We start from the raw sequence: 11,086 nt of genomic DNA, 5'->3' as shown, positions 1-11,086 counted from the left end.
ACACGGTGAAGAGGAGTTGACCTGGGATAGAGCAAGCTCTCGAGGCAGGTGGTGTTCCATGTAAGGCGTGTGCTTCCAACGCATTGGAGCAGAGAATCCTGGTTGGTAGAGAGTGGAAAGATGGATAATCATTTGAGGGGAGGCTTGATGGTCCTTTGTTCGAGGGGAGGATTGTTGGGTATACGACCAAAGTCCCACATTGACTAGAAGTGGGGAGGATCATGGGTATATAAGGATGGACAAATATCTCCATTGGTATGAGGCCTTTTGGGGTAAGTCCAAAAGCAAATCCATGAGGGCTTAGGTCCAAAGTGGAAAATATCATACCATTGTGAAGATATGTGGTGTCCAGAGTCCTTACACTAGAAAGTCAAAGAAGTGAACCTATACATAAAATATATCACAATAAAAATCTACTCTGCTAAATCCAAAGGAATCAAGTTGTCAGTAAAGACGCACCTCACCTTACTTGAACAGTAAGGTATTGTTATGAAGCCAGCTCACAAAAAGATAGAAAAGATAGATCAATGTCTTAGAATTTAGCCTCTTCGAGGGGGCAACCTCCTTTACATCACACAAATGAACAACTCTTTGATGATACAAATGACTAAACCTCCCTTCTATATATAGGACTCTAAGGGGTCACAATATAATCAAGCCGACATAACAATAATAACATAAGGGCACAACAATAACAATAGTGGGTTTCTATGGGGCACACTAATAAAAATATGGGGACAATAGGGGCACAATAATAATAATAAGGGCTATAATGACAATAGTAATGGGGCAATCACTAGTATTATAGGGACCTAAAAGGTATGCTCAATACGTCGCCGCCATAATCTAGGAAAAACCCTTAAAATCTGAACTGGGATGAGCATGAAGGCCAATAGAAATTGTGGAAGGAGAAATGAAAACCTCTCGCACCTAATTGGTAAAGGATACCTTGAAGGTGCTTACTCTCACATGAATGCTTGTAGAATCATAGTGCCTAAAAAACCCCAATTCTCTGAGAGCCAAACCTTAACCTGCGTGAGCAAAATCATTGACAAATTTGAGGTTTGGGGAGGGAGTCAATTAGCTAATTCATTTCCGGGGAATGAGCACTGTAGTTCCACATTTGATACAAATGGACGATGGATGTGATTCCATATGGCCCCGTGATCATCGCGTATCACAGAGGTACTAAGGACTTAATTAACTCATAAATCTCAACTTGCATATAAATGCTAAAGATACTATTTGTGTGGCGATGTAACATTTCCTTGGGGAGAGTGTTAGTGTGCCTTAACTCATTCTTTTAAATAAGAATTTAATAACCATCAATTAAACCTATAACCATGTAAGTAAATATCTTTATGTACTAGCTTAATGATTTTTTCTTCCCCGGGGAAAATCACAATTTTCTATTAATTGAGAAAATTACATATTATAGATGCTTGGAAGGCATATGCAGTAAGTTGGGCCATAGCCATAAAAAAAAAATCTGTACAAAATTAACTGTAAGGGGTATACTGTAATTGTTCATGAAAAGGATATATACAATATATATAAGTCGAGTACTGATAGAAATCACAATGAAAACTGTAAATTTGGGCCAATCGGCCTACTGATATAACTGATCAATTTAAGGTGGTGGTAGCATTGAAAATGATTTGCATCCTACTTCTCTTGTATTAGCCATTATGCCTTGGGCTGAACCGTGGCATCCTTGGATAACTGATCGGAAGCCTCATTGCGTTCCCTGTAAATGTGTTAACAAGAAATATAATCAAAATGAGATTTTAAAAGCATGGCTTCATCAAATATATTCCTGAGAGATTGCACATGACATGCATGTGTATTATTGAACCAGTTTATGATCATTTTAGAATCCCCAAATATCTGAATTTGTCTGAAATCGTATGCTAGTGCAAAGTGGAGAAAATGTCTAAGGGTGATGAGTTCAACAAAATTATTATTTCCAATCCCCAAGCTCATCTGGATTCGGTAAACATGACTATCATATTTGTGCAATAAAATACCACCCCGCCACCCCACCCCAACAACCATTCTCTTGAGAAGCACCATCAACATATGCCTAGGAATGATTTTGGTTTATGACATTAGGTGTCACAATCCGGGCAGGAGGAGTGGGATCATCTTCTGGAATTTCATGATAGGAATTAATGATCTAGGTAATAGGCAATGGTCAACAAGTAACTCTGTCTCTAAAGATGATACCATTTCTATTCAACCAGATGCTCCAACATATAATCAAAGGGAGACAATGATTATTTCTGGTTCGTGGACCCCTCCCTCCAATGATTCGAAGCCTCCAATGCATTTTTACTATGCTATCTGATAGTAATGGATAATGAAGAAAGTACTTGCTCCCATATATTGATCATTGTGGGGAAATAGAGAAAGAGATGATAATTGGTTTCTTTAGCTTAGTGACATAGAGCACACCAAGTGGGGCCATAAAAGGATCTTTTCATCAGATTACCCCTAGTAGGTGTCTTGTTCATTAAAACATTCCACATAAATATTTTGGTGTGAGGGGGGAGGGGGGGCTTTGAGATTCCAAAGAGCGTGCCACCAATCTATGAGCACAAGTGGCATGTGCGTGGCATGAATAATAGGATATCCCTCTTTAGGTGTATATTCTCCATGCCCAGTTGGAGCCCAAATGAGTTCGTCATCACCCTCCATAATGCGAACATGTGATTAAGTCAATGCTGATATATATCTAGCCCAAGCATGGTGCCATTAGATTGGGATACCCAAATGAACAACAGTTTTCCATGCTTGCGAAAATATGGTTGTGTTCTCCAAAGCAACAATATTGGAAATCATATGAATACCTCCATTCTTAAGGAAGTTAATAAGTTCAGGAGGATGTCAGTACATGTTTCCACAACCAATCCTGGGATCCATGCCAATACACACATATGTGCCAGCTCTAATGCACCATGTAAGGCCATTTATGATAGTGGGAAGGGTATGTAGAACAACTTTCCAGATCGTAGATATACTTGTTCTTTTCCATGTAGGGAGGTGAATCCATTCGATATTTTGTAAGGGCCATATGTATTTGTAGTGTACAACTTGAGTCTAGAGGCCTTGAGATTTAACTATAAGCCATCCCATCTTTGCAGCAAGAGCATGGGTAAAAGAAGGTAAGTATTTCAAACCATAGCCACCCCACTTCCTGGGTAGTGCAATGTTGCAGCATCCCACTCAAGTAAATGGCTTCCCTTCCTTGTATCCATTCCAAAGGAATCTGCAACATATTTTTTGTATCTGTGAAAGGATTCATTTGGGTATCCAAGCCAAATACCACCAATACACCGGAGTTAGCTCCATGTCTAATTTAATTAGAACTAATCATCCTGCTTTGGATAAAAACTTATGGTTCCATTTGTGTAATCCCTTTTAAACCTTGCGCACAAGACAAAGCCAGTCCGAAATTTTATAACAATGTGGCTCGATTTGAAAACCAAGATATTTGAGCCCATCTTCCAATTGTTGTCTTAGGAATGAAAATTTCTAAAGTGCAATCCAAATTTCCTGTGGTGAGGAAGCTGAGAAGGAGATAGTGTATTTAACCCTATTAGATTCCATGCTAGTAGCTACTGAGAAGAGCATCAAAATATCATAGAGCAGAGAAATCCTGAATTCCTCAATTGAGGAAGATGAGCACATCTTCCACAAAAAGAAGGGATATAGTACAATGATCAGTTATCTTGAGACCCAGTAATTGCCCCTCCCTTCTAGCCTATAATATTGATCTACTGAGACCATCAATAACAAGGAGAAACATGAGTTGGGAGAGAGGGAAACCTTATCTAAGTCCGTGCTTAGCATGAAAGGAGTTGGAGGCTGAACCATTAACAAGAACATTGAAGGACACACTATTAATGAAGCACATGATCCATTGGATGAATGAGAGGGGGAAGCCTAAATGAGTGAGCATCATCCTTAGGTATAGCTAACTAACCCGATCAAATTCGTTAGAGAGGTTGATCTTGAGGATGAATCCTTTTCACTACTTCATCCTAATGGAGTGGAGGGCCTCCTCGACAGTACTTATGGCCTCATGTATTTGTCTATTATGCAAGAATGCAAATTTCTCAGACGAGATGTGGGCATATAGGATGGGATTAAGATGGTTGGAAGTAATCTTGCCGATAATCTTGTAGAGGTAGTTCTAGAGGGAAATAGGCCTAAAATCATTGAATGAGTGTGGGAAATCCACTTTAGAAATGAGGGCAATGAAAGTAGAATTGATGGCCTCATACATGCACCTGATTAACCTACAATCATTGAAAACCTTGAGGAGATCTTGTCTGACAGTCTCAAAAAGGGCTATATACAATTCAATAGACCATCCATCTGGGCCAGCATTTTATCCCTTTTGAACCATTTAAGTGTTATTTCTAGTTCAGCCATGGAAGCAGGTTTAATAAGATCATCTGACTCATCTTCGTCAAGAAAGAGAGGGTAAATCCTGACAATTTGAACTATTTCTGCAAGTGTGGTGCCGGGAGGAGCATTGAAGAGATGTCAGAAGTGTGAGATGCCTAGATGTTCTAGTTGGTGAAAGGAATGGGCAAATTGACCATCCTCGGTGAGCATATTCCAAATAATGTTGGTGGCCCTTATCCCCTTCTCATATAATTATGAAAAAAATTGGTATTATCATCGCCAGCCTGTAACCAAATAACTCGACTCCTAAGGCGCAAGGTCTCCTCATGATCTTTAAATTTTTTCAATCTATGAGTCTCTAGATTAGTGAGGATATTTTTAGATTCATCATATGTGAAACCTCGACCCCGTTCATCCAAAAGATCAACCAGCTTGTTTTCAATGTTCCTAAGAGTCTATTCTTACCAATCTCTCTTGTCTTTAGCCCATTTGATAGATAAACTCTTTATCTCAAGGAGATTGTGGGAGAAGCCTTCTGTTATGGATCTCCCCTGAGAAGGTGGATGTGCATGCTAGTAATCATTGACCAATTTGATGTAATCAGGGTCCATCAACCAAGTAGAATTCAATTTAAAAGGGGCTCTAGGCTTTGGGAAGGGACCCAACAATTCTAAGAAAATATGAGTGATCAGAGATGCCACCAGATCCCACCCACTGTCAATAATTTGACAAGACTCTTACCAAGTGTTCCTTGATTAAGAATCAGCCCAATCACTTTGCGAAATATGTGATGAGCCCCAAAAATGGATAATTATTTGGGCTCATTCAACCCCCTAATTTGACTTAATCCACCATTGTCATTAGTTTCTTACATGTTTTTGATTATATTTATGCTAATAGAGTGAATTGGGTTAGTCATTATGCCAACAAGTCTAATGTGTGCTTTGTGTAGCCTTTTTGGTCAACTTGGAGACAAAATTGAAGGTTTTAATGAGCACTTGGCAGCCAAATTCGTGGGAGAACAAGGGAGAGGATTTGTAGGAAGGTGTCCCCTTCATTTATGGGCCCTTACCTCGAATTCTCCACCATCAGCTCGGAGTTCAAGGGCCACCAAATCAATCAGCACAAGGGCAGCCAAGCAAGTCAAGTAGGACTGCTGTTAACTACAAGTCGTGGGCAGCCGAGTCCCTAAAGTTTAGGAGGACTATTGGGGTCCTCAATTTGTATAAATTAGAGGGATTAGGGCCTCATTTTAGTTAGTCATTTTGGTTAGCTAGTTGTTAGTCATTTTGTATACAATGGTTAGTCATTTTGTAGGCAGAAGTTAGCTAGTTTGTATTTCAATTTTTAGGAAATAGATTAGCTTTGCTTTCAACTCATTTTCAAGTTCTCCTTGTGGACAATTTTGATGTAACTCTTCTTTTCTTGCTCAATAAAGATGAATCCAGCTTTGCACCAGCTCTAAATCTCTCTTAGGAGGTTGTAGCTCTTGGGGTTGGGCCCATCTCAAGTGCCCACTACCTCCTTTGTTTATATTTATGTGTTTTTGCTGCATTCTTAGAATAAAATCTTCCATTTAGATCTAAATCTTGTTTTCTTATTTAGGTTGCTTTTGATGATTAAAGTAGATTTTCATATTTAGATTGATTTGATAGGTTAATAACATAAAGGATCCTTGGAAAAAGGGCTAAAGCACCTCTGATCTCACCTCTCCCTCAGTGGGATCATGAGTTGGGACAAAGGTGACCTTGCTGCCCAACAAAAACACTAGTTTGCTTGTCCATGCAATCTTTGGTGTAATGTTTTCATTTGTAGGAGTTAATCATGCGTTCAATCCTTTTGAAATGCTTCTTTGCTTAAGTGTTGTACATGGTTCTCTTTATGAATAAAGTTGTTGTTCATTTGTTTCATTGACAGTTAGACTAGATTAGCTAAGATTTCGATTGTGTGCAGGACTTAGGTTATTCAGTTAAGTGTACACCGTGCAGGGCATCTCCAAATCTCTCCCATTCACCCAAGCTTCGTCCAGGCCAGCTGTTCCATCTCCTAGTTAGGTTCCTCGTCTCACAACTGTCTTTCTGCCCACGTAACCCTACCTTATTTCTCCTCCATTGTCTTAGCCTTGTTTAAGTCAAGCCAGCTTTCCACACCCTCTCACCACTCCAACCATCAGTCCTTGCGTCATTTCAGGCCCCTACTCTACCTCCCTATCCATTCATGCACCTTACCTCACTCACCCATCCTCCAAAATCCAATTTTTAAACATCCTGTAGCAAAATTACAGAACATCTTGTAGAAATCCTAAACATCCTGTAGAACCCCTGCAGACTTCCTGTAGAAGCTCATGAATGAGGTTTCTTGATAGCCAAATTCTGTGAAACTCTATGGAAGGGTGTTAGGGACCCCTTAGGCCCTCCCTATACCATCCCAACCTTTTCCAAGCATTTCTCCTCCTCGATCCTCCCCTGCATAGTGAAAAGACACTTAAAAGCACATGCATGATAATTCTAATAACTCAGTGAAAAATACAAAAAGATGTTTTCTTCAGCTAGAGGCAGTGTAGAAACATGTATTTTACCTTCATAGAAGTAATGGCAAGAGTAGAAGCCTAGAAAATCAAAGAAGTGCACCTGTACATAGAATGTAGCGCAATTAAAATCTACTCTCTACTAAATCCGAAGGAATCAAGTTGTGAGAAAAGAGGCACCTCACCTTACTTGAATTGTAAGGTGTTGTTATGAAACCAGCTCACAAAAAGGTAGAAAAGATAGATCAACGCCTTAGAATTTAGCCTCTTTGAGGGGGCAACCTCCTTTACATTACGCAAATGAACAATTCCTAGATGATACAAACGACTAAACCTGCCTTCTATATATAGGAGTCTAAGGGGTCACAATATAGTCAAGTCAACATAACAATAATAACAAAAGGGCACAACAATAAAAATAATTGGTTTCTATGGGGCACACTAATAACAATATGGGGATGGTAGGGGCACAATCATAACAATAAGGGCTACAATGACAATAGTAATGGAGGAATCACTAGTATTATAGGGACCTAATAGGTATGCTCAGTAGGTCGTCGCCATAATCTAGGAAATTCCTTTCAAATCTGAACTAGGATGAGCACGAAGGCCAACAGAAAATGTGGAAGGAGAAATGAAAACCTCTCGCACCTAATTCAGAACACGTGAGGTCCATTCATGGTTTTGTTGTAGGATGTGTTTCCATTACTTCCAAAACAATAATCTCTAAGAACATAATAGATTTAATCCAGGAAGTTGAGTGAAAATGCATTGTGTTGCAGACAACGAAGGGGAGCTTACCCAAGCATAATGGGTAAAGGACACCCTGAAGGTGCTTAGTCTCACATGATTTCTTGAAGAATCATAGTGCCTGCAAAACCCCAGTTCTCTGAGAGCCAAACCTTAACCTACATGAGCACAATGATTGACAACATCGAGGTTTGGGGAGGGAGTCGATTAGCTAATTCATTTCTGGGGAATGAGCACCATAGTTCCACATTTGATAGAAATGGACGGTGGATGTGATTCCAGATGGCCCATTGATCATCACGTATCATAGAGGTACTAAAGACTTAATTAACTCATAAATCTCAACTTGCATATAAATGCTAAAGAAACTATTTGTGTGGCAATGTAACATTTCTTTGGGGAGAGTGCTAGTGTGCCTTAACTCATTCTTTTAAGTAAGCATTTGATAAGCATCAATTAAACCTGTAACCATGTAAGTAAATATCTTTATGCATTGGTTTAACGATTTTTTTCCTTGAGGGAAAAATCGCAATTTTCTATTAATTGAGAAAATTACATGTTGTAGATGCTTGGATGGCATATCCAGTAAGTTGGGTCGTAGCCATCAAAAAAATATGTCTGTACAAAATTAACCGCAAGGGGTATACTATGAATGTTCATGAAAAGGATATATACAATATATATAAGCCAAGTACTGATAGAAATCATAATGAAAGTTGCAAATTAGGGCCTATCGGTCTGCTGATATAATTGATCAATGTAACACTAGTGGTAGTATTGAAAATGATCTGCATCCTTCTCTTGTATTAGCCATAATTCCCTGTGCTAAACTATGGCCTCCTTGGATAACTGGTCGGAAAGCTGATTTCATTCCCTGTAAATGTGTTGACAAGAAATATAGTCAAAATGAGATTTGAAAAGCATGGCTTCATCAAATATATTCCTGAGAGAGTGCACATGACATGCATATGTATTATTGAACCAGTTTATGATGATTTTAGAACCCCCAAATATCTGAAGTTGTCTGAAATCGTGTGCTAGTGAAAAGTGGAGAAAATGTCTAATGGTGATGAGTTCAACAAAATTATTAGTTCCAATCCCCAAGACCATTTGGATTCGGTGAACATGACTATCATATTTGTGAAATAAAATAGCCCCCACCCCCGCCCCCCAACCACAACCTTTCTCTTGAGAATCACCATCAAAATATGCCCAAGAATGTTTTTGGTTTATGACGTCAGGTGTCACAATGCGAGTAGGAGGAGTGGGGTCATCTTCTAGAATTTCATGATAGGCATTAATGATCTAAACAATAAGGAACGGCCAACAAACAACTTTGTCTCTAAATATGATACCATTTCTATTCAACTAGATGGTCTAACATATAATCAGAGGGAGATAATGTTTTTTTCTAGTTCTTGGACCCCTCCCTCCAATGATTCCAAGCTGCCAATCTATTTTGACCGTGCTATCTTATAGTAATGGAAAATGAAGAAAGTACGTGCTCCCATATATTAATCATTGTGGGGAAATGGAGAAAGAGATGATCATTGGTTTCTTTAGCCTAGTGACATAGAGCACACCAAGTGGGGCCATAAAAGGATCTTTTCATCATATTGCCCCTGGTAGGTGTCTTTTTCATTAAAACATTCCACATAAATAGTCTGGTTTGGGGGGCGGTGGCGGCTCTAAGATTCCAAAGAGCACGCCACCAATCTATGAGCATAAGTGGCATGTGTGTGGCATGAATAATAGGATATCCCTCTTTAGGTGTATATTCTCCATGCCTAGTTGGAGTTGAAATGAGTTCGTCATCACCCTCCTTAATGCGAACATGTGATTGAGTCAATTTAGATATATAGCCAACCCAAACCTGGTGCCATTGATTGGGATACCCAAAGGAACAACAAATTTCCATGCTTATGAAAATATGGTTGTGTTCTCCAAATCAACAATGTTGGAAATCATATGAATACCTCCTTCTTAAGGAAGATAATAAGTTCAGGAGGAAGTCAGTACATGTTGCCACAACCAGTCCAGGGATCCATGCCAATATGCACATATGTGACAGCTCTAATGCACCACGTAAGGCCATTTTTGATAGTGGGAAGGGTATGTAGAACAACTTTCCAGATCGTAGATATACCTGTTCTTTTCCATGTAGGGAGGCGAATCCATTCCATATTTTGTAAGGGCCATATGTATTTGTAGTGTATCACTTGAGTCTAGAGGTTGTGAGAATTAACTATAAGCCATCCCATCTTGGTAGCAGGAGCATGGGTGAAAGAAGGTAGGTCTTTAAAACCCTAGCCACCCCACTTCTTGGGTACTGCAATGTTGTAGCATCCCACCCAAGTATATGACTCCCCTTCCTTGTAACCATTCCAAAGGAATCTGGAACATATTTTTTGTATCCGTCAAAGGATTCCTTTGGGTATCCAAGTCAAAGACCACCAATACACTTGAGTTGCCTCCACGTCTGATTTAATACGAACTAATTGTCCTACTCTAGATAAAATCCTATGGTTCCATTTGTGTAATCTCTTTTCAACCTTGGGCATAAGCCAAATCTAGTTTTAAATTTTATAACAATGTGGTTTGATTCGAAAACCAAGATATTTGAGCCCATCTTCCAATTTTTGTCTTAGGAATGAAATTTCTGAAGTGTAATCTAAATTTCTTGTGGTGAGCAAGCTCAGAAGGAGATAGTGTATTTAAACCTATTAGATTCCATACCGGTCGCTGCTGAGAAGAGCATCAAAATATCATAGAGTACAGAGAAATCTTGAATGCCTCCATTGAGGAAGATGAGCACATCGTCCACAAAAAGAAGGGATATAGTACAATGATCAGTTATCTTGAGACCCAATAATTGCCCCTCCCTTCTAGCCTGTAATATTGATCTACTCAGACCTTCCATAACAAGGAGAAACACAAGTGGGGAGAGAGGGAAACCTTATCTGAGTCTGTGCTTAGCATGAAAGTAGTTGGAGGCTGAACCATTAATAAGAACACTGAAGGACACACTAGTAATGCAGCACATGATCCATTGGATGAAAGAGAGGGGAAGCCTAAATGAGTGAGCATCATCCCTAAGTATAGCTAACTAACCCGATCAAATTCATTAGAAAGGTTGATCTTAAGGATGGCTCCTTTTAGCTACATCATCTTAATGCAGTGGAGGGCCTCCTCGGCAGTACCTATAGCCTCATGTATTTGTCTATTATGCGAGAATGAAAATTTCTCAGGCGAGATGTGGGTAGATAGGATGGGATTAAGATGGTTAACAATAATCTTGGTGATAATTTTGTAGAGGCAGTTGTAGAGGGAAATAGGCCTAAAATCATTGAATGAGTGTGGGGAGTCAACTTTAGAAATGAGGGCAATGAAATTAGA

This window comes from Pinus tabuliformis, chromosome 1_2 (genome assembly GCF_031772625.1).
Source record: "Pinus tabuliformis cultivar Carrire ecotype Pingquan chromosome 1_2, CPIR1, whole genome shotgun sequence".
In the NCBI taxonomy this organism is placed as follows: Eukaryota; Viridiplantae; Streptophyta; class Pinopsida; order Pinales; family Pinaceae; genus Pinus; species Pinus tabuliformis.
Note: the sequence above shows the minus strand (reverse complement) of the source record.